The 25,793-nt window shown below is 45.4% G+C and overlaps 1 protein-coding gene across 15 annotated transcripts in view; it reads left to right on the top strand.

The window, feature by feature from the left end:
• Positions 1–25,793, top strand: part of LOC110506541 (transcription factor 12) — a 95,037-nt gene that overhangs the window by 27,758 nt on the left and 41,486 nt on the right. The gene's annotated exons all lie outside the window — the stretch shown is intronic.

Raw genomic sequence — 25,793 nt, 5'->3', positions numbered from 1 at the left:
TTTAAGTGCGCCGTGCTTTACTGATAGCTCTGCAGGTGGAAAGGGACAATGGCCTTCCTTACTCAATGCTTTGTGTGTGTGTTCAGACCCATACAGTCATTGGCTTCGACAGACCTGACTCACAATGACCAGGAAACCTCATTCGCAATGCTTTTGAGCAACATCTAAATCAGCTTTAGTTTAGATAAGAAATCTTACCTCCTAAGACGTACTTAGTCGAAGAAAAGCCAGCAAGCCATTGTCCTGATTGTATTGTATTGTGTGTGTGTGCATGTTTTTGTCTTTGTATTTAATTTCATGGTTTGTAAATGGAACAGAGGAGACGGTTGGCTCAGACCTGACTCCATCATTCAACCAAAGGGAAGTATGACATGTTGAAAGCAGCTTGGGGTTATTTGAGGTCAGCTATTGTGTATGATAATGAACATGTTACAGTTGTTAGTGCCCAACAGATGGCTGGCAATGACTGTTTATTTGACATTATATTTTAATGACAGTTACCAGCAGAATATGCTGCATGACTTGAATAATGGAGGCTCATTCTAGAGGTCATCTTTGGTTCATTGGGGCTTTGTCTTTGTACAGCTGAGTAGTAAAACGGTGTTGTAAATATAAATTCAATGAAGCTATTCGTATGTAGCTACATGTATGGGAACAGGAGTACCCAATGTCTTTCAGGAATCAGATATGAATCTACATAAATAGATGATGATCAGAATTACCCCCTCTTGCCTCATGTGATGGCCTTATTGTCTGTCCCTCACGAGTAAAGCCTGTGGGTTGGAGGGTGAGGAATGTGGATTAGGATGAGGAGAAGGGCAGGGTGTCGTGTGAGCTCCCAGTGAGGGCACCAGCAACCTCTCTTGGGGCTAACGCAGTGCCTGTGTCAGAGCGGGTCATGCGGTCTGCCCACCCCCACCCCCACCCCCACTCTCCAATCCTCTTACTGCACGACGACACATCCTCCTCAGCACACTACACTATCCATACATACAGTAGTGCAGTATCAGCTCACTGTCTCACTCAGAAGGCCATGTAGATCCCTCTGACTCAATCACTGACTGTGTAGATGATGTGTTTCCATGTTTGTATGTATGCAAATGCTGCTCCTTGACAAAATCCATTAAACAGTAAATAATGAGAAGCGGAAAACAAAGTGGGAAAGGATGGAGTGAGTATTGTAATGGAACGACTTGTTCAATCCCATCCAGTGTTACAAATGCAATATTCTTAGTATTTATAACTCCCACTGAGGTTCTAGATTTATTAAATACTTATATCTCTGCTCCCTTTTCACCCATATTCTTCTGTTCACTCTATATTCCATGGAAGGAACCCTAGAACAAGTTCTAGAAGCTCTAAGGTAAAATATGATTATGGCCTATGTCCAGCCCTCCTTGCCCTGTCTCTCTCCTGGCTGAGGATGTGTCCTGTATACCAGTGTTTCTCTGAGGGAGGAGTGGAGGGTGTTGCATAACGCTGACTGTGAGTAGTTGTTTGAGGCAATATTTAATAAGCACTAATCCAGCTTTAGATTAAATAGAAATATGCATGCAGATAGGGAATCCTGCCTCTTCAGCGGGTGTAGTATTTACTGGTCAAACAGATTATGATCACAAAGAGAAATTGGTTTAGGCTTTTGTTGATATTCAAGACACAAACAGTAACAGTTGGCAAGGCAAAACACACTTGTTTTGGCTTTGGGTCATATAGGATGTATCACTTGAAATATAGTCTCATAATTAAGCAGATTAAATTGTATTATTGGGATGGGAAAATCTTTCTGCTTTGATATAAAACTAAATCAGAAGAAAGATCTGGCAGAAAGTAATTTATTTGTTTGGACATGATTTAGAAAGATTGCCTCGAGGCTTAAAAATAATTTTGTAACCTGTCTCCTCCCCTTCATCTACACTGATTGACGTGGAATTAACAAGTGACATCAATATGGGATCATAGCTTTCACCTGGATTCACCTGGCCAGTCTATGTCATGGAAAGGGCTGGTGTTCCTAATGGTTTGTACACTCGGTGTATCAAGGGAAGGGTATAAAATCATTTCTAGAGTGTTGAAATTTTCAAAGAGCACAGTGGTCATTGGGAAATTTGGAACTACCCAGAGCTGGCTGCCCGACCAACCTTGGTCAGGGAGGTGACCAAGAACCCAATGACCACTCTGACAGAACTACAGAGTTTCTTGGCTGAGATGGGAGAACCTGCCTCAGTCTCTACAGCACTTCACCAATCTGGGCTTTATGGGACAGTGGCCAGACGGAAGCCACTCCTGAGAAAAATGACAGAACACCTGGAGTTTGTAAAAAGGGACGCAAAAGACTCTGAGATCATAAAGGCAAAATATTTGGTTGTCTGATGAGACAAACATTTTACTCTTTGGCCTGAATGCATAGCACTATGTCTGGAGAAAACCACACACAGCTCATCACCCGTCTAACATCATCCCTACCTTGAAGCATGGTGGTGGCAGGGACTGTGAGACTGGTAAGGATAGAGAGAACATTGAATGGAGGCAAATACAGGCAAATCCTTGATGAGAACCTGCTTCAGAGTGAAAATGACCTTAGACTGGCGAAGATTTACGTTCCAACATGACCCCAAACATACAGCCAGAGCAACGCTGAAATGACTTCAGAACAAGAATGTGAAAGAACTTGAGTACCCCAGCTGAAGCCCAGACTTGAATAACCTTGATAATCTGTGAAAAATCTGTTCCCCGCCATTCCCCATCTAACTTAACAGCACTTGAGAAAATCTGCAAGGAAGAATGGGAAAAATGCCCAAATCCAGTTGTGGAAAGCTGATTGAGACATACCCAAGACGACTCATAAAGCTGTAATTGCCGCCAAAGGTGCTTCTACAAACTATTGACTCAGGGGTGTGAATACTTATGTACATTTTTCATTTTCAATACATTTGCAAAAAACTCCAAAAGACATGTTTTCACATTGTCATTATGGGGTATTGTGTGGGTGAGAAAAAATAGAAATGTAAGAAATGTTGAATTCAGGCTGTAACACAACAAAATGTGGAATAAGTCCAGGTGTATGAATACTTTCTGAAGCCACTGTAACCCTGAGATTTCCCTGTAGTGTCACCATGCATTCTGGGTCAGCTTGTGGTCCACATCTCTGCATACAGTGGGGCAAAAAAGTATTTAGTCAGCTACCAATTGTGCAAGTTCTCCCACTTAAAAAGATGAGAGAGGCCTGTAATTTTCATCATAGGTACACTTCAACTATGACAGACAAAATGAGAAAAAAAATTCCAGAAAATCACATTGTAGGATTTTTAATGAATTTATTTGCAAATGATGGTGGAAAATAACTATTGAAGTTGAAGTGTACCTATGATGAAAATTACAGGCCTCTCTCATCTTTTTAAGTGGGAGAACTTCCACAATTGGTGGCTGACTAAATACTTTTTTTGCCCCACTGTATGTGTATATACACTGAGAGTACAAAACATTAAGAACACATGCTCTTTCCATGACATAGACTGACCAGATGAATCCCGGTTAACACTATGATCCCTTATTGATGTCATTTGTTAAATCCACTAAAATTAGTGTAGATGAAGGGGAGGAGACTGGTTCAATAATGTGCCATTCAAAGGGTGAATGGGCAAGACAAAATATTTAAGTGCCTTTGAACAGGGTATGGTAGTAGGTGCCAAGAACTGAAACTCTGCTGGGATTTTCACACTCAACAGTTTCCTGTGTGTATCCAGAATGGTCTACCACCCAAAGGACATCCAGCCAACTTGACACAACTGTGGGAACCATTGGAGTCAACATGGCCAGCATCCTTGTGAAAAGCTTTTGACACTTTGTAGAGTCCATGCCCCGACAAATTGAGGCTGTTCTGAGGGCAAAAGGAGGTGGTGCAACTCAATAGTTGGAAGGTGTTCTTAATGTACATATGCGTGGTTCTATATCTTCAATATGTTCATTTAACAACAGCACATGGAGAGTTATCCCGGCCCTGTAATGTTGTTTCATTTTTCAGAGTTGCCAGACCTATGGTGAATGATAGTTATACTTGTATCTGCTCCTGCATTGAGTTGTATTTCCTGAGAGCCCTATGCTGGTTCATTGGGATGACTATATGAGTACCAGACTTGGATCTTATTTCCTGCTGAGTTTCATCTCTTACTGTAGAATGGAGAGGAAACGTTTAACAATCTGATGCAATTTGAACTATTGGTTCAGATGATAAGATATAAATAGACTAGCAGCAGTGTGATTACCATTTTTTGTTAAGCCTTTTCTGTTGAGTAGAAGCACAGAGCCTATTCGCCCTTCTAGGTGAGGAGGAAGGGTGTTGAGGGTTACTGTACGCTGCTTCAGGTGTCAGTTTAAATAAGTCCTCCACTTATTTCTCACTCCTTTCAAGTCTGTTGGCTTTGAGCTTCTTCATTCACCTTGGGTGAGTTCTATTCAAAATCTTTTTGGCGGTGTTTGCTCTTTTCCTTCAGTTTGGCATAGACAAGGCCTATATGTACCATTAAAGACAGAGGCTAGGAAGAGCTATTGACTTTCAACCTGGCTCTCAGATGGCACTTGGTAATCACTGCTTCATTTCGCAAGACAGGATTTATTCCGTGAGTCACGTTGATGGCTGTGCGTCAAAGAAGAAGAGAAAGAAGGGGAAATGTCCTACAAGGACATCCAGAAACATGAAACGTCGTTGCTGTCTTTTGATCACTTTTCTCTTTTTTTGCAGCAAAAAATCTGTTGCAACCTTCCTCTTGACAGTTGGAGTAGGTTTGGTGACCATTGTTTGCTGAGTGTGTTGAAAGTGATTTAATGAGAGTTTAAGTATGAGAGTTAGTGTGTGTGTGTGTATAGAGTACATATGTAGAGTATGTATGTATACAGTACCAGTCAAAGGTTTGGACATACCTACTCATTCAAGGTATTTTCTTTATTATTCTGCATTGTAGAATAATAGTGAAGACATCAAAACTAGGAAATTACACATATGGAATCATGTAGTAATGAAAAAAGATGACAGCTTTGCATTCTCTTGGCATTCTCTCAACCAGTTTCATGAGGAATGCTTTTCTAACAGTCTTGAAGGAGTTCCCACATATGCTGAGTACTTGTTGGCTGCTTTTCCTTCACTCTGCGGTCCAACTCATCCAAAACCATCTCAATTGGGTTGAGGTCGGGTGATTGTGGAGGCCAGGTCATCTGATACAGCACTCCATCACTCTCCTTCTTGGTCAAATAGCCCTTATACAGCCTGGAGGTGTGTTTCGGGTCTTTGTCCTGTTGATAAAGAAATTATAGTCCCACTAAGCGCAAACCAGATGGGATGGAGTATCGCTGCAGAATGCTGTGGTAGCCATGCTGGGTAAGTGTGCCTTGAATTCTAAATAAATCACAGACAGTGTCACCAGCAAAGCACCATCACACCTCCTCCTCCATGCTTCACGGTGGGAACCACACATGGGGAGATAATCCGTTCACCTACTCTGCGTCTCACAAAGACACGGCGGATGGAACCACAAATCTCACATTTGGACTCATCAGACCAAAGGACAGACATCCACCGGTCTAATGTCCATTGCTGGTGTTTCTTGGCCCAAGCAAGTCTCTTCTTATTGGTGTCCTTTAGTAGTGGTTTCTTTGCAGCAATTCAACCATGATGGCCTGATTCACGCAGTCTCCTCTGAACAGTTGATGTTGAGATGTGTCTGTTACTTGAACTCTGTGAAGCATTTATTTGGGCTGCAATTTGAGGTGCAGTTAACTCTAATGACCTTATCCTCTGCAGCAGAGGTAACTCTGGGTCTTCCTTTCCTGTGGTGGTCCTCATGAGAGCCAATTTCATCATAGCGCTTGATAGCTTTTACGACTGTATTTGAAGAAACGTTCAAATTTCTTGACATTTTCCAGATTGACTGACCTTCATGTCTTAAAGTGATGATGGACTGTAATTTCTCTTTGTTAATTTGAGCTGTTCTTGCCATAATATGGACTTGGTCTTTTGCCAGATAGGGCTATCTTCTGCATTCCACCCCTACCTTGTCACAACACAGCTGATTGGCTCAAATGCATTCAGAAGGAAATAAATTCTGCAAATTAACTTTTAAGAAGGCATACCTGTTAATTGAATTTGAAATGCATTCTAGGTGACTACCTCATGAAGCTGTTTGATAGAATGCCAAGAGTGTGGAAAGCTGTCATCAAGGCAAAGGGTGGCTGCTTTGAAGAATTTCAAATATAAAATATATTTTGATTTGTTTAACACTCTTTTGGTTACTACATGATTCCTTGTGAGTTATTTCATAGTTTTGATGTCTTCTCTATTATTCTACAAGGTAGAAAATATTAAAATAAAGAAAAACCCTTGAATGAGAAGGTGTGTCCAAACTTTTGACTGGTACTGTATGTGTGTGTGTTCAGCCATGTGACTGTGTCTGTATTAATAACTCTGCTGAGCTGCTACGATACACCCTCTCGTACCTCATACGCTCTGTGTGTGTCTAGTACTATGAAAACAAATCTGATTAATATGACTAACTCACCACACACTCCCAGGCCTTCTGTCGTTAGACTTGATTTGGTGGGCTAATGGTATTTCCACTTTACGTCATGTCTGAAATGGCATGGGACTGTATTTCGAGTCACCCATGATGATCTCAGAGCTGTGTGTTGTGTTGCTTTCCAGTTGTTGAACATCATCCTAGGGATTACTGTGAAAAGTCCCCTAACTAACCTGCTTAAACACGGCTCATATTTCCAGATAAATGAAATCTATTAAATGGCAGTTAATGGAGCAGGGGAGGCTGTGGCCTGGGCCCCAGAGACAGACTGGAGGCCCCTAGATGGGGCCAGACAGTCTCCACCCTACTCTGTGGTCTGTGCTCCCACAAGCCCAGAGCCCAGGGCCCGTATCCATAAAGCATCTTGAAGTAGGAGTGCTGATCTAGGATCAGTTTAGCCTTTTAGATCATAATTAATAAGATTATATAAACAGATCCTAGATCAGAATTCCTACTTTGAGATGCTTTGTTGATATGGGCCCCTCTCTCTGCCTGTTCCTCTGGAGACAGTGGTTACTGGGTTTCCATCTGATACCACTGGGACCGTCACCAAATACCTTGGACTCCTAACCCTAATTCATTTGTAATAGAGGAAATTGATCTGTAACAGATTTGTATTTTCATAGAAAGTGTTGTCTCTATGTCAATTCATTTGTATTTTTTTCATTTAATTCCCTGGAGGAAAGTGCTTTTTAGTTTTCAGGCTAGAATATGTGGAGACTAGGTTCCACAGGCTCCTTTATTGAAAATGTGAGGCCTTCTCCAGAGCTACTCAACATAAAAAGCAGCCAGGCCTTGGACCAGTCTTAAAGTCTGTGTATAGGCTCAGGAAAAGTCCACAGACTGACATGCTTTCGCTGTTGATAGATGGACGAGAGGAGAGCAGTGAAAACAGAGTTTAAATCACAATCTGTCCTTGAAGGCCAGCCAACCCCTGTTAGTGTGTCCAAGACCACTGTGACCATGTATCGAAGTGCATCAGTGCTTTTCATACAACAGTTTCAATCTGGATGAAAGTACACCTTTTTTAAAAGCAGCATTGCTCAGTATCCTTGGAACAGATGAATATCACACAGTTTAAATTGAACAGTGTCCAAGAATAGTTTGTGCTGCTTGCCTTATCTGGGTAATTAAAGCTGTAATGCTTGCTGTCACCAGGAAAATAATTGTGGAGCCCATGCAGCACTAGTTTCTGAGATTTGCATCCTCATTGCCAGCCTGCAGAGTGTTCTGCAGTTAGCCCTCCTCTCTCTCCTCTTCTCTCCCCTCTCTTCTCCCTCGGCTTTCTGCTAAATGAATTCTCCCTGCACAGAAGAATTGTTCTCATCTGTTTTTCCTCTCCTTTTGATGAAACGTAATGGGTTTCCAGGAAATGAAGTGATGCAGTCGTTTAGTGACAATGCAAAGTGTTCCGAGCATTTTGTTGCCCAGGGTTTTGTGCACAAGAGGGGCCATGACAGCGCCAAGATGTATTCTCCCTGCCTTTTGTGCAGCGGGGGGAAAAATCAATCTCTCTCAGTGCCTCGGTAGTGTCTTTTTCTCCTTTTCGTTTTTAATTGTTCCTTAAGGCTTATCATGGAGAGCCAAATCCCACATGGCGCTAGCATCCCGAGCGTGTTTAACTGGTGCAGGTGTCGGTGTGCTCGCATTCTGTCCCGCGAGGGCCCCTCCCCCAACCCAGGCTGTGATTGCGGCCAGGTGCTGCTCAGGTGTTCACCCGGGTACTTCTGCATTGTGGGTCACAGGTGCTGCCTAGGCTGCTCCTTCTCCTCTCCTCCGTCTGTCACTCACTCGCTCCTGCTTGCACCCCCCTTCTCTCTGATTGCGCCCCCCTCTCTCTCTCTGTCTCTCTCTCTCTTCTCTTTCTCCTGGTTACGCTCAAATCTGCCCACACACACACACACACACACACACACACACACACACACACACACACACACACACAGATGGTGAGCTGTACTCACAGGTGTGAGTCACAGTAGATCATTAAGGACTGTGAGTGATTGTGGTGGTTGGTCCTTTAACCATACTCACTGTTAGCTCAACTGAACTAGAGATGGAATAGATGATATTATCCCTTTGTCTACTCCACTGGTACCACATGATGCGAGAAGACTGGTTTGTAATGAATCCACTCTTGTGTGAAGGCACAAGGCCTTAGCACAGTGAGAGCACATTTCTGCAACCATTTCAAGCATATGTATTGCTACTTGTGATTTGTTTACTGGGTACTAAACAATAGGTGAATACATTTTTTTTGTGGGTTGTTTTTCTGTGCATCTTTGAATGTGTCTGGTGTTATTATGTGTGTCAGGCCAGCAGAGGAGGAGAAAGAAAGAGGGTGGAGAGGGAGGAGAGGGGAGGCGCAGGGAGAGGAGGTGTGGTGCGCTGTAGTCTAGTGGATGTAGCCGGTCATTATGCAGAGCTGCAGGGTGCGCTTATCTGTTACTGTGCTCAGTGGAGCGTGAAGAGCTGAAGACGAGCTGAAAGGGCACAAATCCCTCTCCTCCATGCCGCGCTCCCTCCCCACCCCCCTCACCCCCACCCGGTCCCTGCCCTGTCCTGCCCTCCTCAGGCCCTGGTCCCAGTGCTGTCAGTGTGGCGTTGCCCAGCCCAGCTGCAGAGGGGGCTGTCTGTCCAAGAAGGAGGGCCAGGGGAGAGGTGAGGTGATGTAATAGGTCCCTGAGGGGCAGCTGCAGCAGTGGAAGGGCGATGACCGTAATTACAGGTCCAGCCAGTCAGTCCAGGAACATCTGGAAATATCATCCTCTTCCACTGCATGTAATATTGTATCATATTGTACAAGATAGTCACCTCAACTCCACTGATTCTGACAGCACAGCATACTGTACATCATAGTGAAATATTTCTGGTGTTGGTTTGACTGTGGATTATAAGCATTCAGTAAAACCAGCTCTTCTTTTCATTCCCCTTTCATGAAATATATGGGCGTTTGATTGTTCAGTAATTCACATCCTGTCTTTTCCACGACTCCTCTACCTTGTCTGCTGTTTCCCTTGGTGACAAAGCCAACCCACTCCTGTAAAGCCCACCTAAAGTCAGGCAAGCCTATTCCCATAGAAATCTCTGTAATGCTAAACGACACATCAAAAAGCATAGCTTGGTGCGTTGCTCAAATGTGAGATACTACATCTACAGCAAGGAAGGATTTTCAGAATAGTGGAGGCAGTGTCTTACTAGGGTTTGACGACTGAATCATGAGCTGCCAGCATTTAGCCAATCCCTTTATACACACATCTAAAGAATCTGCCTACAATCACTATTGGAAAGCATCCATACTTTTAGCAGAGACTAGGCATTCTCTCTCTCTCTCTCTCTCTCTCTCTCTCTCTACCTCTATCTATCTCTTTTCTTCATCTCGCTGTACTTTGTCCATGTCACACTCTTTTCTTGACCACTTCCTTCTTCCTACCTTCTCCCTCCCTTAGCCCCCTTTGTTCGCCCCCCCCCCACACCCCTCTTTATCCCTCATATTCTCTCTCTCTTTCTTCCTCCCCCATTTGCCTCTCTCTCTCTCTGTCCCCTTTCTCTCTTCTGTAGATTTACGCTCCCCTTACACTAGCAGGCAGCTGATGCCAATAAAAATGTTAGTGATTGTTAAATGAAAACACAAAGTTGAAGGGCAATGATTCATTAGGAAGGAATGCTGCCAGTGGAACAGCTCAAGTCTCCTGACTCCACTACTGCACTGAATCTCCATCACAGACACACTCTTGGCTACTGTACCTCCATATATCTGTTGGAATGTGTCCGTCCGTCTGCCGGTCCCTGGCATTGTGCTCTATCTTGTTCCCTGATGGAGAGTCTTGCCAGGCTCCATGTCCAGCCAGTTCAGTAGCAGAGTTTTAACGCTGAAGTACTGCGCTGAGCTCTCTGTGACTCAGTGTTGTGTGAGTTGAGGTAGTCTGAGGTTTCACATGTCCTTTGATTCAGCGAAAGGGCAAGGCTAGGCAGTTTTACACAAAGCATCAACAACGGCTTTTTTAGGTACAGCTTGGGATGACTCGCTATTCAGGGAGACCAGCCTTGTGAACTTTTAACTGAGGTGATTCTCCTTAAAGGGCCAATCTGGAGTTGGTACATACATTATATCCAAAATATAAGCATATTTTACTCCAATGTTTGTAAACAAAGTTAATGTAAACAAAAACTGTATTGCTTTAAAACGTGGTTAAAACGATCATTTTGATCTCATGGCCAGTCAGTCCTTGCCTCCATAGCTCTGTCTATGAATGTGAGAGTGGTTCTATTTCTCAAGCCCCATCCGTCAGCTGTTTACCAAAACATGTGGAGGTGTGGCCATTGTTTGAGCTCCGGATTGGCTCTTTAAAGTGTGATGAGATGCTACATTTCTACATGAGATACAGTGCTTATAAAAAAGTATTTGCAACATTCTAATGTTCTCAACTTTTGCATATTTTTGATACTGAATATTATCAGATCTTCAACCAATACCTAATATTAGATAAAGGGAACCTGAGTGAACAAATAATACAACAATTACAAACTTATTTAATTTATTTCATAAACAAAGTTATGCAACACCCAATGCCCCTGTGTGAAAAATGAATTGTCCCTTACACTCAATAACTGGTTGTGCCCCTTTAGCTGCAATGACTCCAAACGCTTCCTGTAGTTGTTGATCAGTCTCTCACATCCCTGTGGAGGAATTTTGGCCCACTCTTCCACACAGAACTGCAACGTTTGTGCGTTTTCAAGCATGAACTGCTCATTTCAAGTCCTGCCACAACATCTAAATTTGGACTAACTTGTCATTTGTTGCTTTTTAGCCATTTTCATATACTTTAGACTTGATTTTGTCTTTTGGATCATTGTCTGCTGCATGACCCAGCTGCGCTTCAGTTTTAGCTCACAGACGGATGGCCTGACATTCTCCTGTAGAATTCTCTAATATAGACCAGAATTCATGGTTCCTCCTATTAAGGCAAGTCGTCCAGGTCCTGAGACAGCAAAGCATCCCCAAACCCTCACAGTGCCACCATTTGTAAACTCAGGTTCACTTATTCTAATATTATGTTTTGGTTGAAGATCTGATAACATTCAGTATAAAAAATATGCAAAAAGAAAGAAAATCAGAAATGGGGCAAATACTTTTTCATGGCTCTGTATTGATGGCTCTGTATTGATGGCACTGTATTGATGGCACTGTATTGATGGCACTGTATTGATGGCACTGTATTGATGGCACTGTATTGATGGCACTGTATTGATGGCACTGTATTGATGGCACTGTATTGATGGCACTGTATTGCTGGCTCTGTATTGATGGCACTGTATTGATGGCACTGTATTGATGGCACTGTATTGATGGCACTGTATTGATGGCACTGTATTGATGGCACTGTATTGCTGGCTCTGTATTGATGGCACTGTATTGATGGCACTGTATTGATGGCACTGTATTGATGGCACTGTATTGCTGGCTCTGTATTGATGGCACTGTATTGATGGCACTGTATTGATGGCACTGTATTGATGGCACTGTATTGCTGGCTCTGTATTGATGGCTCTGTATTGATGGCACTGTATTGATGGCACTGTATTGATGGCACTGTATTGATGGCACTGTATTGATGGCACTGTATTGATGGCACTGTATTGATGGCACTGTATTGATGGCACTGTATTGATGGCACTGTATTGATGGCACTGTATTGCTGGCTCTGTATTGATGGCACTGTATTGATGGCACTGTATTGATGGCACTGTATTGATGGCACTGTATTGATGGCACTGTATTGATGGCACTGTATTGCTGGCTCTGTATTGATGGCACTGTATTGATGGCACTGAATTGCTGGCACTGTATTGCTGGCACTGTATTGATGGCACTGCATTGCTGGCACTGTATTGATGGCACTGTATTGATGGCACTGTATTGATGGCACTGCATTGCTGGCACTGTATTGCTGGCACTGTATTGATGGCACTGTATTGATGGCACTGTGTTGATGGCACTGTCATTAGCACTGTCCTTCTGAGTTTGAGGATGTAACCTTGAGAGCACACAGGCGGCGCTACAGTTGTTTCTTCAAGGAGTCTAGCAGGAATAATTGACTTTGTCCCCATAACCCAGACTGACAGTGTGATCACACACCCATTCATAAACCTCTGTGTTTAAGGCCTTGTTGGGATGAATCCACCCAATTCAATTCATAGGACTTTATGAAATACAAGTCATGTTTAGCGTGCTGGGGCCAGTTGTGTGTCTGTGCCCTGTACTCCTACAGAGCCATGCAGGTGCACTACTCCAGTCCACACACATACCACACACTCCACACACACCTGGCCCAGGGATCTCAGGTGGCAAACACAGCGCCCGCCACAGCCTCCCCTAGAAATATCCTCCCCCATGGATCCGATTCATGGAGAGAAATGAATGTAGCAAATGAATCAATGTAATCGTGTGAGTTTTCAGACGTGCTCGTCCCAGGAGCAGGGCAGCACAATCCCCTCTCCTCCCAGGATACGTAGGGAATCCACAGTGTCATTACCCTGCCTGTGTAATATAATCCAACCTGCAGGGTTTGGCAAAGAGCATGCACACACATACACACCTCCACTGAGCACACACACACCAATCCTCCCCACTTCGTTCCTGTTCATCCATATTAAATCTTTCATTACACATATCTTATTTTATTCTGCTTCTCGTCCTAGCCTGGAGCGCTGTGGCTTAATGAGATATTAATCCTGTGTTTCAGCTGGAACATTTCTATTTACCTGGGAACAGGTCTGGTTCCATTGTCTTCGTCATTGTGTACTCACCTTTGTTATGTTTCATTAACTGTACATGAAAGGTTGTCTTTTATATAAATGATCATCCACCTACATGAGCTCTAACCTTGCATCTTTCTGTTATCTCTGTAGGTTTCAGTTAGCCACAGAAACAGGGGAACTGGAGCAAACACTAAGTGCATGTTAAAACACTAAAAAGCATGAAATAGCGTAAACTCTGCCACACCTGACCTGTGATTCAATTAGATCCCTCACAGAGAGCTGGCTGAATGTCTGTCAGAATGTCCCCTTTTCCCCTGCCCAAGCTTAGCCTCCCCTCCTCTTTCTCTCCTTCTATCCACCTCCTCCCCTCCTCCCCTCTCCTTCTATCCCCCTCCTCCCCCTCTCCTTCTATCCCCCTCCTCCCCTCTCCTTCCAACCCCCTCCTCCCCCTCTCCTTCTATTCCCTCCTCTCCCTCTCCTTCTATCCCCCTCCTCCCCCTCTCCTACTATCCCCCTCCTCCCCCTCTCCTTCTATCCCCCTCCTCCCCCTCTCCTTCTATCCCCCTCCTCTCCCTCTCATTCTATCCCCCTCCTCCCCCTCTCCTTCTATCCCCCTCCCCCCCTCTCCTTCTATCCCCCTCCTCCCCTCCTCCTCTAATCCCCCTCCTCCCCTCCTCCCACTCTCCCACTCTCCTATCCCCCTCCTCCCCCTCTCCTTCTATCCCCCTCCTCTCCCTCTCATTCTATCCCCCTCCTCCCCTCTTCCTCTAATCCCCATCCTCACCCTCCCCTTCTATCCCCTCCTCCCACTCTCCTTCTATCCCCTTCCTCCCCCTCTCCTTCTATCCTCCTCCTCTCCCTCTCATTCTATCCCCCTCCTCCCCCTCTCCTTCTATCCCCCTCCTCCCCTCTTCCTCTCATCACCCTCCTCACCCTCTCATTCTATCCCATTCCTCCCACTCTCCTTCTATCCCCCTCCTCCCCTCTCCTTCCAACCCCCTCCTCCCCCTCTCCTTCTATCCCCCTCCTCCCCCTCTCCTTCTATCCCCCTCCTCCCCCTCTCCTTCTATCCCCCTCCTCTCCCTCTCCTTCTATTCCCTCAACTCCCTCTCCTTCTATCCCCCTCCTCCCCCTCTCCTTCTATTCCTTCGTCTCCCTCTCCTTCTATCCCCCCCTCCCCTTGTATCCCCCTCCTCCCCCTCTCCTTCTATCCCCCTCCTCCCCTCTCCTTCTATCCCCCTCCTCCCCCTCTCATTCTATCCCCCTCCTCCCCCTCTCCTTCTATCCCCCTCCTCCCCCTCTCCTTGTATCCCCCTCCTCCCCCTCTCCTTCTATCCTCCCCCTCTCCTTCTATCCCCCTCCTCCCCTCTCCTTCCAACCCCCTCCCCCCCTCTCCTTCTATCCACATCCTCCCCTCCTCCCCCTCTCCTTCTCTCCACCTCCTCCCCTCCTCCCCCTCTCCTTCTATCCACCTCCTCCCCCTCTCCTTCTATCCCCATCCTCCCCCTCTCCTTCTATCCCCCTCCTCCCCCTTTCCTTCTATCCCCCTCCTCCCACTCTCCTTCTATCCCTCTCCCCCCCTCTCGTTCTATTCCCTCCTCTCCCTCTCCTTCTATCCCCCCTCCTACTCTCCTTCTTTTCCCCTCCTCCCCCTCTCCTTCTATCCCCCTCCTCCCACTCTCCTTCTATCCCCCTCCTCCCCCTTTCCTTCTGTCCCCCTCCTCACCCTCTCATTCTATCACCCTCTCCTTCTATCCCCCTCCCCCCTCTCGTTCTATTCCCTCCTCTCCCTCTCCTTCTATCCCCCCTCCTACTCTCCTTCTATCCCCCTCCTCCCACTCTCCTTCTATCCCCCTCCTCCCCCTCTCGTTCTATTCCCTCCTCTCCCTCTCCTTCTATCCCCCTCCTCCCCCTCTCGTTCTATTCCCTCCTCTCCCTCTCCTTCTATCCCCCCTCCCACTCTCCTTCTATCCCCCTCCTCCCCTCTCCTTCTATCCCCCTCCTCCCCTCTCCTTCTATCCCCCTCCTCCCCTCTTCCTCTAATCCCCCTCCTCACCCTCTCATTCTATCCCATTCCTCCCACTCTCCTTCTATACCCCTCCTCCCCTCTCCTTCCAACCCCCTCCTCCCCCTCTCCTTCTATCCCCCTCCTCCCCCTCTCGTTCTATTCCCTCCTCTCCCTCTCCTTCTATCCCCCCTCCTACTCTCATTCTATCCCCCTCCTCCCCCTCTTGTTCTATTCCCTCCTCTCCCTCTCCTTCTATCCCCCCTCCCACTCTCCTTCTATCCCCTTCTATCCCCCTCTCCTTCTATCCCCCTCCTCCCTCTTTCCTTCTATCCCCCTCCTCCCCCTCTCGTTCTATTCCCTCCTCTCCCTCTCCTTCTATCCCCCCTCCTACTCTCCTTCTATCCCCCTCCTTCCCCTCTCGTTCTATTTCCTCCTCTCCCTCTCCTTCTATCCCCCTCCTCTCCCTCTTATTTTAACCACCTCCTCCCACTCTCCTTCTATTCCCCTCCTCCTCGTGTCCTTCTGTCCACCTCTCTCAGCCCCTGTTGGAGCTCCCCCCCGCTGCTGCCAGGGAGATGAAGGTGGGAATTAAATGCTTAGTCAACTCAGAGAATTTAACTGAGACCTCTTAAACGCCTACAACGCTATTTACACACACACACACACACACACACACACACACACACACACACACACACACACACACACACACACACACACACACACACACACACACACACACACACACACTCACATATATACATGCATACATACATACATACAGCTCTGAAATTATTATCAAAGGACTGGTCCCATTTGGCCACCCTCTGTATATGGCTGTTTAGTGTTTGGGTTGTTCTGTTGGACATTTGGGTCTCTGGGATTTCTGTGAAAGGGAATATGCCCAAAGTGCTTTGTGACTAAGAGCCGGATCGAACTTCCTGACCTGTGTTATCCTTTCTGGATCTTTCATCTCTGATCCTCTGATGTGTCATTGTTTAACAGTTGCCTGGCATCTAATACCAGCCGTCAACACACACACACACTTTGATGTGGCACACTGACTGTACTATAATATCCATCCAGGGACATGCAAGAATTCCCCTCCTTTTCCATGGCTTATTAAATGTATTCTGGTTTTTCCATCGGCGCTCCTGTTGCCCGAACATGGCCGTATCACATGCCTGATAGGGGTGTGACTACGTGTGTGTTAGTGACCCTACTGTGATGGCCTCCATCACAGCGTCAGTGTGAACCACGTGGCGGGAGAGTTTGTTAGGTAGCTCATGGCCCTCCTGCGCTGAGAGAATGGTTGCGTGATTATGAAGTCATCAGCCATGAACCAGTAGGGCTGGGGAGGTGCCCCCGTTCTCGCGGGTGCCATTGATTGGTGGCCATGTGTTTGTGCCCGATAGACTGTGAAATGGTGTATTGCAGCACGGCTGTGTCGCACCTGCGTCCCACCAAGGTGATTGATTGGTTTGGTCATGTGGAATGTTCCCATCTGGTCTGCAGTGATGCATTTTCTTTCCATCCTGTGAATAGCAAGCACTGGCTGGAGGACAGTGAGGCTCCAAAAATGGGAAAGGCCAAACGAAAACATTTCCCCCCTCCCCTTTTCTCTTTTTACCAACGCGGAAAAATCAAATAGACCAAGCTTCTCGTCTGATTATCCTGTGTGGTGGGGGCAGGGGGGATTTGGGATAAATACAATCAGGAAATCCGCCTCTTATACACAGAGACAGACCACCAGGGGAATCAAATCCCTTCTGTCTCTAGGTAGTCAGAGGGGCAGTACTACTTCATTTTGAATGGCATACTTCAAGGCTGAAAGCTGTGTGTTATAATGAACGTCGTCTTTGATCCAGCTGAATATGTATATCTCATGCTCCTCCCATCCTGAACTTGAGTGAGATGGAGGAAGCTTGTCTTTGCTATTAAAAGAGAGCCTTTTCATTTTGTCGAGCATGACTCACCTTAACAAGTCTGTTTCATTTTTCTCTACTTAGATTCTTCCTCGTTTGATTCTGATTATTCTTAATCCCGGCCCCTCTCTTTTAATTGATCTATTCATTCCACCTAATGACTAATTACATATCAGAGCACATCAGCGAAGGCATTCATCATCGTAGAACGTAATAATCATTGACATTTCAACAAAGGAAAAAATAAATATGCAAACGAACTCATTAACATTTTGCGCTGGCTGTTTGAATAATGCTGCTGCTGACAAGGCTGTAATTAACAGAAATTGATGCTGAGCTCAGGGTGGGAAGAGAGAGTTGTTTCCCCTGAGCTTTGTTGTGCGCCCAGTGTGGGCCTCTGCCTTGCTGGTATGTGAACTGGGCTGGCTGGGCAGTGGGCACTGACTGCTACATCAGAGAGAGAGAGGAGGTGTTGATGTACTACCCTTACCACCCTGCTGACCTCTCCACAACCCCAGCCCAGCTCACAGCACAGCTTTTATTTACTGTCAAACACAAGCTGGTGGGAACATCAAAAGCCTGCAACAGGATGGATGTACACAAACACTTGAGGGAAGGAAACAAACGGCTCCATTCTAAAAGCCAGGGAAACCACGGCTCCATTCTAAAAGCCAGGGAAACCACGGCTCCATTCTAAAAGCCAGGGAAACCACGACTGCATTTTAAAAGCCAGGGAAACCACGGCTCCATTCTAAAAGCCAGGGAAACCACGGCTCCATTCTAAAAGCCAGGGAAACCACGGCTCCATTCTAAAAGCCAGGGAAACCACGGCTCCATTCTAAAAGCCAGGGAAACCACGGCTCCATTCTAAAAGCCAGGGAAACCACGGCTCCATTCTAAAAGCCAGGGAAACCACGGCTCCATTCTAAAAGCCAGGGAAACCACGGCTCCATTCTAAAAGCCAGGGAAACCACGGCTCCATTCTAAAAGCCAGGGAAACCACGGCTCCATTCTAAAAGCCAGGGAAACCAGTGAGTGGGTGTGCTGCTTTGTTCTCGGCTGTAATGTCACGCCTGCCAGTGGATTGTGTTTGGGAGCTACTGAGCCTATTGCAGTGCTTCATGTCAAGGTTTCCAGAGAGACCAGAACTTTCCACTACAGGGTTAGTGTAGAATATCAGGGTGGAAATGGAGCTGCTCTGTAGTATGTGGTCTAAAATCAATTTCCTATGTTTTACTTTCCCACTGTAGGTCCCTGAGTCCACCCCTTCTACACCCCCTCTGTCTCTCTCTTTTCCTGTCGGCTTTCCTGTTTTTGTCATGAATATCAACAGAAAATGCAGCAAACACAATAAAGCTGTTTATGTTTGTTTTTTGGACAGCTGAAAGTGCTGATTGTAACAAGTTGAAGGAATGTCCTTTATTGCGTGTGTTAGCCCTGCCACATGGCTCAACATGGAACATTAACTTGACAGCGATAATGGATTGCGATGAGGTTCTTGGCTAGCACTCCTAACGCAGGGACAGGAGCATGGGTTAGGCTACTTCACAGGCACAGCGCACACTGGAAAGAAAGAGGGGGGAACAGATGTATGATCTGTTCATTTGGCTTTAGCATTACCCTCTATCTCCTCATGTTTACACACTGTTTTACCCACTTTATATGTTTATACTGTATTCTAGTCATGGCTCATCCTATATAACTACTGCTGTACACACCTTCTCTATTCATATACTGTCCATACTGTCTATACACACCATTTATATATATACACTATATATGCTCAGTGACTTTCAACGTGACACCGTCACAGGAATTCTTCCCTGAGTTGCCCCAGTCAACTGTAAGTGCTGTTATTTTGAAGTGGAAATGTCTAGGGGCAACAACGGCTAAAGTGATAGGCCACACAAGCTCACAGAACGGGACTGCTGAGTGCTGAAGCGTGTAGTGAGTAGAACTCATCTGTCCTCAGTTGCAACACTCACTACCGAGTTCCAAACTGCCTCTGGAAGCAACATCAGTACATTAACTGTTCATGGGGAGCTTCATGAAATGGTTTTCCATTGCAGAGCAGCCGCACACAAGCCTAAGATTACCATGCAGAATGCTAAGCGTCTGCTGGAATGGTGTAAACCTCCCCGCCATTGGAGTCTGGAGCAGTGGAAATGCATTCTCTAGAGTGATGAATCACGCTTTAGTATCAGGCAGTCCGACGGACGCATGGGTTTACTGGATGCCAGGATAACTCTACCTGCCAGATGCATAGTGCCAACTGTAAAGTTTGGTGGAGGAGGAATAATGGTCTGGGGCTGTTTTTCATGGTTCAGGCTCCTTAGTTCCAGTGAAGGGAAATCTTAACGCTACAGCAAACAATGACATTCTAGACGATTCTGTTCTTCCAACTTTGTGGCAACAGTTTGGGGAAGGCCCTTTCCTGTTTCAGCATGACAATGCCCCTGTGCACAAAGCGAGGTCCATACAGAAATGGTTTGTCGAGATTGATGTGGATGAACTTGACAGGCCTGCACAGAGCCCTGACCTCAACCCCATCGAACACCTTACGGGATGAATTGGAACGCTAACTGCGAGCCAGGCCTAATCGCCCAACATCAGTGCCCGACCTCACTAATGCTCTTGTGGCAGAATGGAAGCAAGTCCCTGCAGAAATGTTCCAACATCTAGTGGAAAGCCTTCCCAGAAGAGTGGAGGCTGTTATAGCAGCAAAGGGGTACCAACTCCATATTAATGCCCATGATTTTGGAATGAGATGTTCGACGAGCAGGTGTCCACATACTTTTGGTCATGTAATGTATATACACTGAGTGGACAACCTGCTCCTTCAATGACTTAGACTGACCAGGTGATTCCAGGTGAAAGCTATGGTCCCTTATTGATGTCATTTGTTAAATCCACTTCAATTCAGTGTAGATGAAGGGGAGGACACAGGGTAAAGAAGGATTTTTAAGCCTTGAGACAATTGAGACATGGATTGTGTATGTGTGCCATTCAGAGGGTGAATGGGCAAGACAAAATATTTAAGTGCCTTTGAACAGGGTATGGTAGTCGGTGCCAGGCTCACTAGTTTGATTGTGACTGGAACGGCAACACTGCTGGGTTTTTCAAGCTACACAGTTTCCCGCGTGTATCAAGAATGGTCTACCACCCAAAGGACATCCAGCCAACTTGACACAAGTGTGGGAAGCATTATGGTCAACACAGGCCAGCATTCCTGTGGAATGCTTTTGACAGCTTGTAGAGTCCATGCCCCAACGAATTGAGGTGGTTCTGAGGGCAAAGGGTGGGCTGCAACTCAATATTAGGAAGGTGTTCCTAATGTTTTGTACACTCAGTGTATATATATTTATATTTATGTTCTGATATAGCTCGTTCTGATATTTACTTTTTGATTGTGTGTTTTGTTGCTAGGTATTACTGCACTGTTGGAGCTAGAAACATAAGCATTTCACTGCACCTGTGATAACATCTGCCGATCTGTGTACACAACCTATAACTTTGATTTCATTCCGTGTTGTTTGTGTTTTATTTGGTCCGTTCCTTCCTACCGAGGCCCTCGGTAGTAATGCATCGGAGATGCTGTATAGCGGAGGGAGCAGAGCAGAGCTCACTAATTTGCTGTTTTTGTGGCTGGGGTTTTGAATTGATCCCTAGAGATGCATAGATCACTACCTCCCAGAGTATCAAAACAAGGCGCACTGCACAGCACCTCTATGCTCCAATCAATAGGGAGTCATACTCTGAATGACTCCTCACAACGCCTTCATTCTGAGGTCTCTGAGCTGCATCCCAATTTCATTTCAATATTTCATGTTGCAGATGCTGTTTATACCTCACTCACTCATTATACTCTATCTAAGGAAGTCATTCAGTTCAGTAAGGTTGAATTGTAGGGTGGAGGGCAAATCAATGTCTCCACTGCTGCACATTAGCATAGACTAGCATAGCATCTATTTTTGGTATTGATGGTAACTGTTCAACATAATTATTCACAACACATCTATTGGATTGCATTCAATGTCAAAACTGTTTTAAATTTTAAGTAATCATAATGGCCATTCAAAATGCCAAATGTATATTGTGATACGTATACATTCAGACGATGTTAGTAGTATGCCAGAATTAAATGAAGCCATTTTCCGTTCAAATTGATTTTCGTATTGAGCCGGTGTCATCAGTGCTATTGATTTGGCTAGGAGACACAGTATTATCCAAGGTGTCTGTCCCAGTGGACTTCATTTCTATTTAGATCATCTGCAGTGATGGCTGTAATTAAGCCGGTTTATTCTAGTTGTTTTTGCATCATGTGTCTGGGGGATTGCGTCCGGTGTCAACACTGTTCTTGATGGACACCTGGACAGCCTGGGCTTCTTCCTCGCAGATTGATGAATTTACTTAGCATCCCATCCATCAGCACACACTGGAGTCTAAGGAAGTACAAAAATGTATTAAAAAAAAATACAAAATACAGACTGTCACAGACAAGAATCAAAAATGGAAACAGAATATTGCTTTCTGTAGACCGACTGCACCTGCTCAGAACAAATCTTGTAATAATGATATTAGCGCTGCTGTTGTGAATGCCAGGCTGGCTGTGATAGGACAGGCCTGCTTGGAGAGATAATAAACAGCATGGCTAATGCCCTGGAAAGTGTCAGGCCTGCGACTCCTCTGGTGAAATTGGTCTCTTGTTCTCATGGTTTTCGTTCCTCTTTTCGCTCACAACGTTAGTGGGCTTTGATGGATGAGGTCTTGTTTCAGACTTCAGTGCTTCGTAAAGGAGAATTAAGATTTAATGGCTCGAGTCATGTTCTGTCTCTGTAAATATAGATTATTACGGGGACCTATTCTCCTCAGATTGAGTTATGTCTGCTAGAGACAGAGGAGAGCGCTGTGTTGTGATGAGGGTGTATTTGTCGGACTAATTTGGGTGCTCACTCGGCTCTAGAAGAAAAACCTAAGTGCCAATCTGTTCCACCTGATTTATTATAACTTGTTCTTCACTGGTTCAGCATCTTGAACACACATCCACCAGACCTGTGATCAACTTCTCCATCACTTCACATGATTAGTGGTTTAAAAAAACATTGAGTGATACCCTTGAAAGTACCTATTAGCTGTAAATTTCTATTCATTCTGATGTTTTGCTGGATTAACTTTCATGGCAAGACAGCCAGGCCATAGAGTTTAGGTGCTCTGTGATGGAACGCTAGCCAGTCTACCTTTTACTTTTCTGTTAGGCGTCTTTTGTTAAAGTATTGTAGAAAACTTCCTTGGGTTTTCCTTGAGCCAAGTTTCCTTCAACCAAGTTTCTAAATGGCTGAGTTAGCAGTCTCGGCGGCAGCAGCTGCAGCAGCAGCAGTGCCCTCTACAATCAAAGCACAGTGATCCTGCCCTGGCTCTCTGCCTCCCCTCAGCCACTGGCATGTGAGAGTCTCTCTCCCAGGTCTTGTACTGTGTCCTCGACCCACACATCACACTCCACATGCGCTCTGCTCTTAAGTGTGATGATTTGGCTCCATTAATCATCCCAGTCAGAGGGTTTCTATAATGTATGATGTGTCCTATTACAGAGGGGAAGTGCCTGCTGGTGGCTTCCAGGGGGACAGGCAGGGGGAGACAGAGGGGAGTGCTGGGCCAGGCAGGTTATTGATCACAGAGCCCCTCTAGCCTGTCACTCCTCTAGCAGTGCTAAGGAGAAATGGAGGATGTGATTAGATAAAAACGGGGTTAGAGGAGCATCCGCATCAGGCAGGCATCAAGGCAGGTGAGCCGAGCCCAGAACCTTGTTAATCAGTGACCTCTACACCAGATCCTGAAGTACATCTCTAGCCACGCTCCCACTTGGCCCTTCCCCTCACCACTGCATCCTTCTCCTCTGAGTGACTCATTTGGCTCATGGAGGAGAGAGAGAGGGGTGTGGAGGGTGAGTGAGGGTTGGGGTGGGTGGGCGATGGGGGTGGGCAGTGGCCTCACAGCTGCGCTAGCTGGCACCGGTTCCTCAAACATCAGCGTCGCAGCCAGCAGCCTGCTTGGCACAAACACTTGCCAGTAACACTTAAACTAATTGCAATTGCAATAGCTGGGCTGTCTTACATTGTTGATTTTTGACATTCTGAGATACTTTTTCTCCCCCATATTTATTTTTGGAGGCTTTCATCATGTAGATGACTGTATGTTATGAGCGAGCCCCCATTCTTTTCTAATCTTTGTGTTTGTGTGTTGAGCACCTATGGATCCGCCAGTCTTCTACAGAAGCTTCTCTTCGACACCCTGTTCTTTGTTTCAAACTGGAACATTGCTGAAAGGTTTCTACATTATCCACTGAAAGGTTTCTACATTATCCACTGAAAGGTTTCTACATTATCCACTGAACGGTTTCTACATTATCCACTGACAGGTTTCTACATTATCCACTGAACGGTTTCTACATTATCCACTGAAAGGTTCTACATTATCCACTGAAAGGTTTCTACATTATCCACTGACATGTTTCTACATTATCCACTGAAAGGTTTCTACATTATCCACTGAACGGTTTCTACATTATCCACTGAAAGGTTTCTACATTATCCACTGAAAGGTTTCTACATTATCCACTGAAATGTTTCTACATTACCAACTGAAAGGTTTCTACATTATCCACTGAAAGGTTTCTACATTATCCACTGAAAGGTTTCTACATTATCCACTGAAAGGTTTCTACATTATCCACTGAAAGGTTTCTACATTATCCACTGAAAGGTTTCTACATTATCCACTGAAAGGTTTCTACATTACCCACTGAAAGGTTTCTACATTATCCACTGAAAGGTTTCTACATTATCCACTGAAAGGTTTCGACATTGTCCACTGAAATGTTTCTACATTACCCACTGAAAGGTTTCTACATTACCCACTGAAAGGTTTCTACATTATCCACTGAAAGGTTTCTACATTATCCACTGAAAGGTTTCGACATTGTCCACTGAAAGCATGTATTGCCTATGAGAATGTACAACCTCACCCCCAAAATATATTTTGTCTCATGATATTTGAAACAGTTCAAAAAATGTAATATAATATTTAGCATTTGAATAGAGATTCGTAGATGTGTTTTGGGGTTTTCTTTTTGATGTACAGAATATAGTATTTTGGCATGTCCTCCCCCCTAAAAATAAAACACATGCTGGTGATTTCTATACAGTGTAGTAGCACACATCTTATACACCTCAAAATAAATGTATCTATATCTCAGTATTGTTATTATCCTCTGTATCTACACATGTAGCGGTGGTAAACACAGTGTTGTGCTGGTAAGTGCAGTGACATGAGAATGAGAACATCTCTTTGTTTACCAACGCTGTGTGATCATGTGTGGCGGCACGCTAAACAGTTAAATGCCTGTTTACCGTTGGGTTCCTCAGGGATGTTTTCCCCTCGGTTTGGGCTGAACTGTAGCGTTGTTGACTGTGCTCAGGTCCCTGGGCGTGTTACAACGCTTGGCTTGGCCGGGTTGTGCTCCAGAGGTTCAGGGGAGGTGCCTGCCTGGCCGATAGCTAGCTACCTCTCACCCTGGTTGGTTGGTTGGTTGGTAGGTAGGTAGGTCCAGACCTGGAGAGAGAGTTTTCCTGAGCATGACTTCCTGCTTTGCTGGGGTTAACACTCAGCCATCAATTATTCACGATGGATAGAGAGTGTGTGACAAAACACATGCTGGGGATGAATATTTCACTGTGGGCACGAGCATCTCCTCACAGGGGAGAGACAGGGGGACTAAGTGATACTGATGGAGACTAAACCACGCCAAGGCTGAGGTGCAGCTCAGGAAATGTAAAAAAACAAAACCTTTTTAGTCAGCCAAGACAGATGTTCTGTCCCTCTGCGGTGACTCGGGGTATGTAGTTAACCCACAACTAAATGCTCCTTCCTTTGTGAGAGAGCTAAATCCAAAATGTTATATCATATCAAATGAGTTGTGTTGCTACTGAAAGGGAAGCAGCGTTGTCAGTTAAACCACCTTACCTGATTTCGGCAGCTTCCTCTCTAGCTCTCTGGAGACTGTGTGCAGATGCAGTACGACTGTGCCCCGCAGCAATACTCAGAGATGTGAATCCTCCAACATGTGCCTCTGTTCACCTGGGCATGCCAGTATGATGTTCTGTTCAGTCAGAGCGTAACAGAATCTCCTGGCTAGGCAAGTTTTAAACTCACTAGAAAATCAACCTTTTCCCCAGAGTAAACCCAGTGTTGTTCCAGGGCTGCGTCTGGTGCTTGCAATGTTTGAAAGTCTGACAAAAATAATGTACGATGTTGTTAAAGTTGTTTATCATTTCCTTGTAGGAACCTCTTGTTTTTTCCGCCGGGGTAAAAGTGCTGAGTTTAGTATATTGTGAGGAGCGTGATTCATGTGCGTTGTGCGTTGTGTGTTTTATTTGTTTTCCTGACGGCTGCCGGGAAGCGTCTCTCTCAGGAGGAGTGCTGCACACCAAAAGTGTGACACTGATGGAGCAACTCTGTCTAGGATCTCTTCTAGCT

Source organism: Oncorhynchus mykiss, chromosome 26 (assembly GCF_057628025.1).
Source record: "Oncorhynchus mykiss isolate SJ-2025 chromosome 26, ASM5762802v1, whole genome shotgun sequence".
In the NCBI taxonomy this organism is placed as follows: Eukaryota; Metazoa; Chordata; class Actinopteri; order Salmoniformes; family Salmonidae; genus Oncorhynchus; species Oncorhynchus mykiss.
Note: the sequence above shows the minus strand (reverse complement) of the source record. Positions and strands in the feature narration are given on the sequence as shown.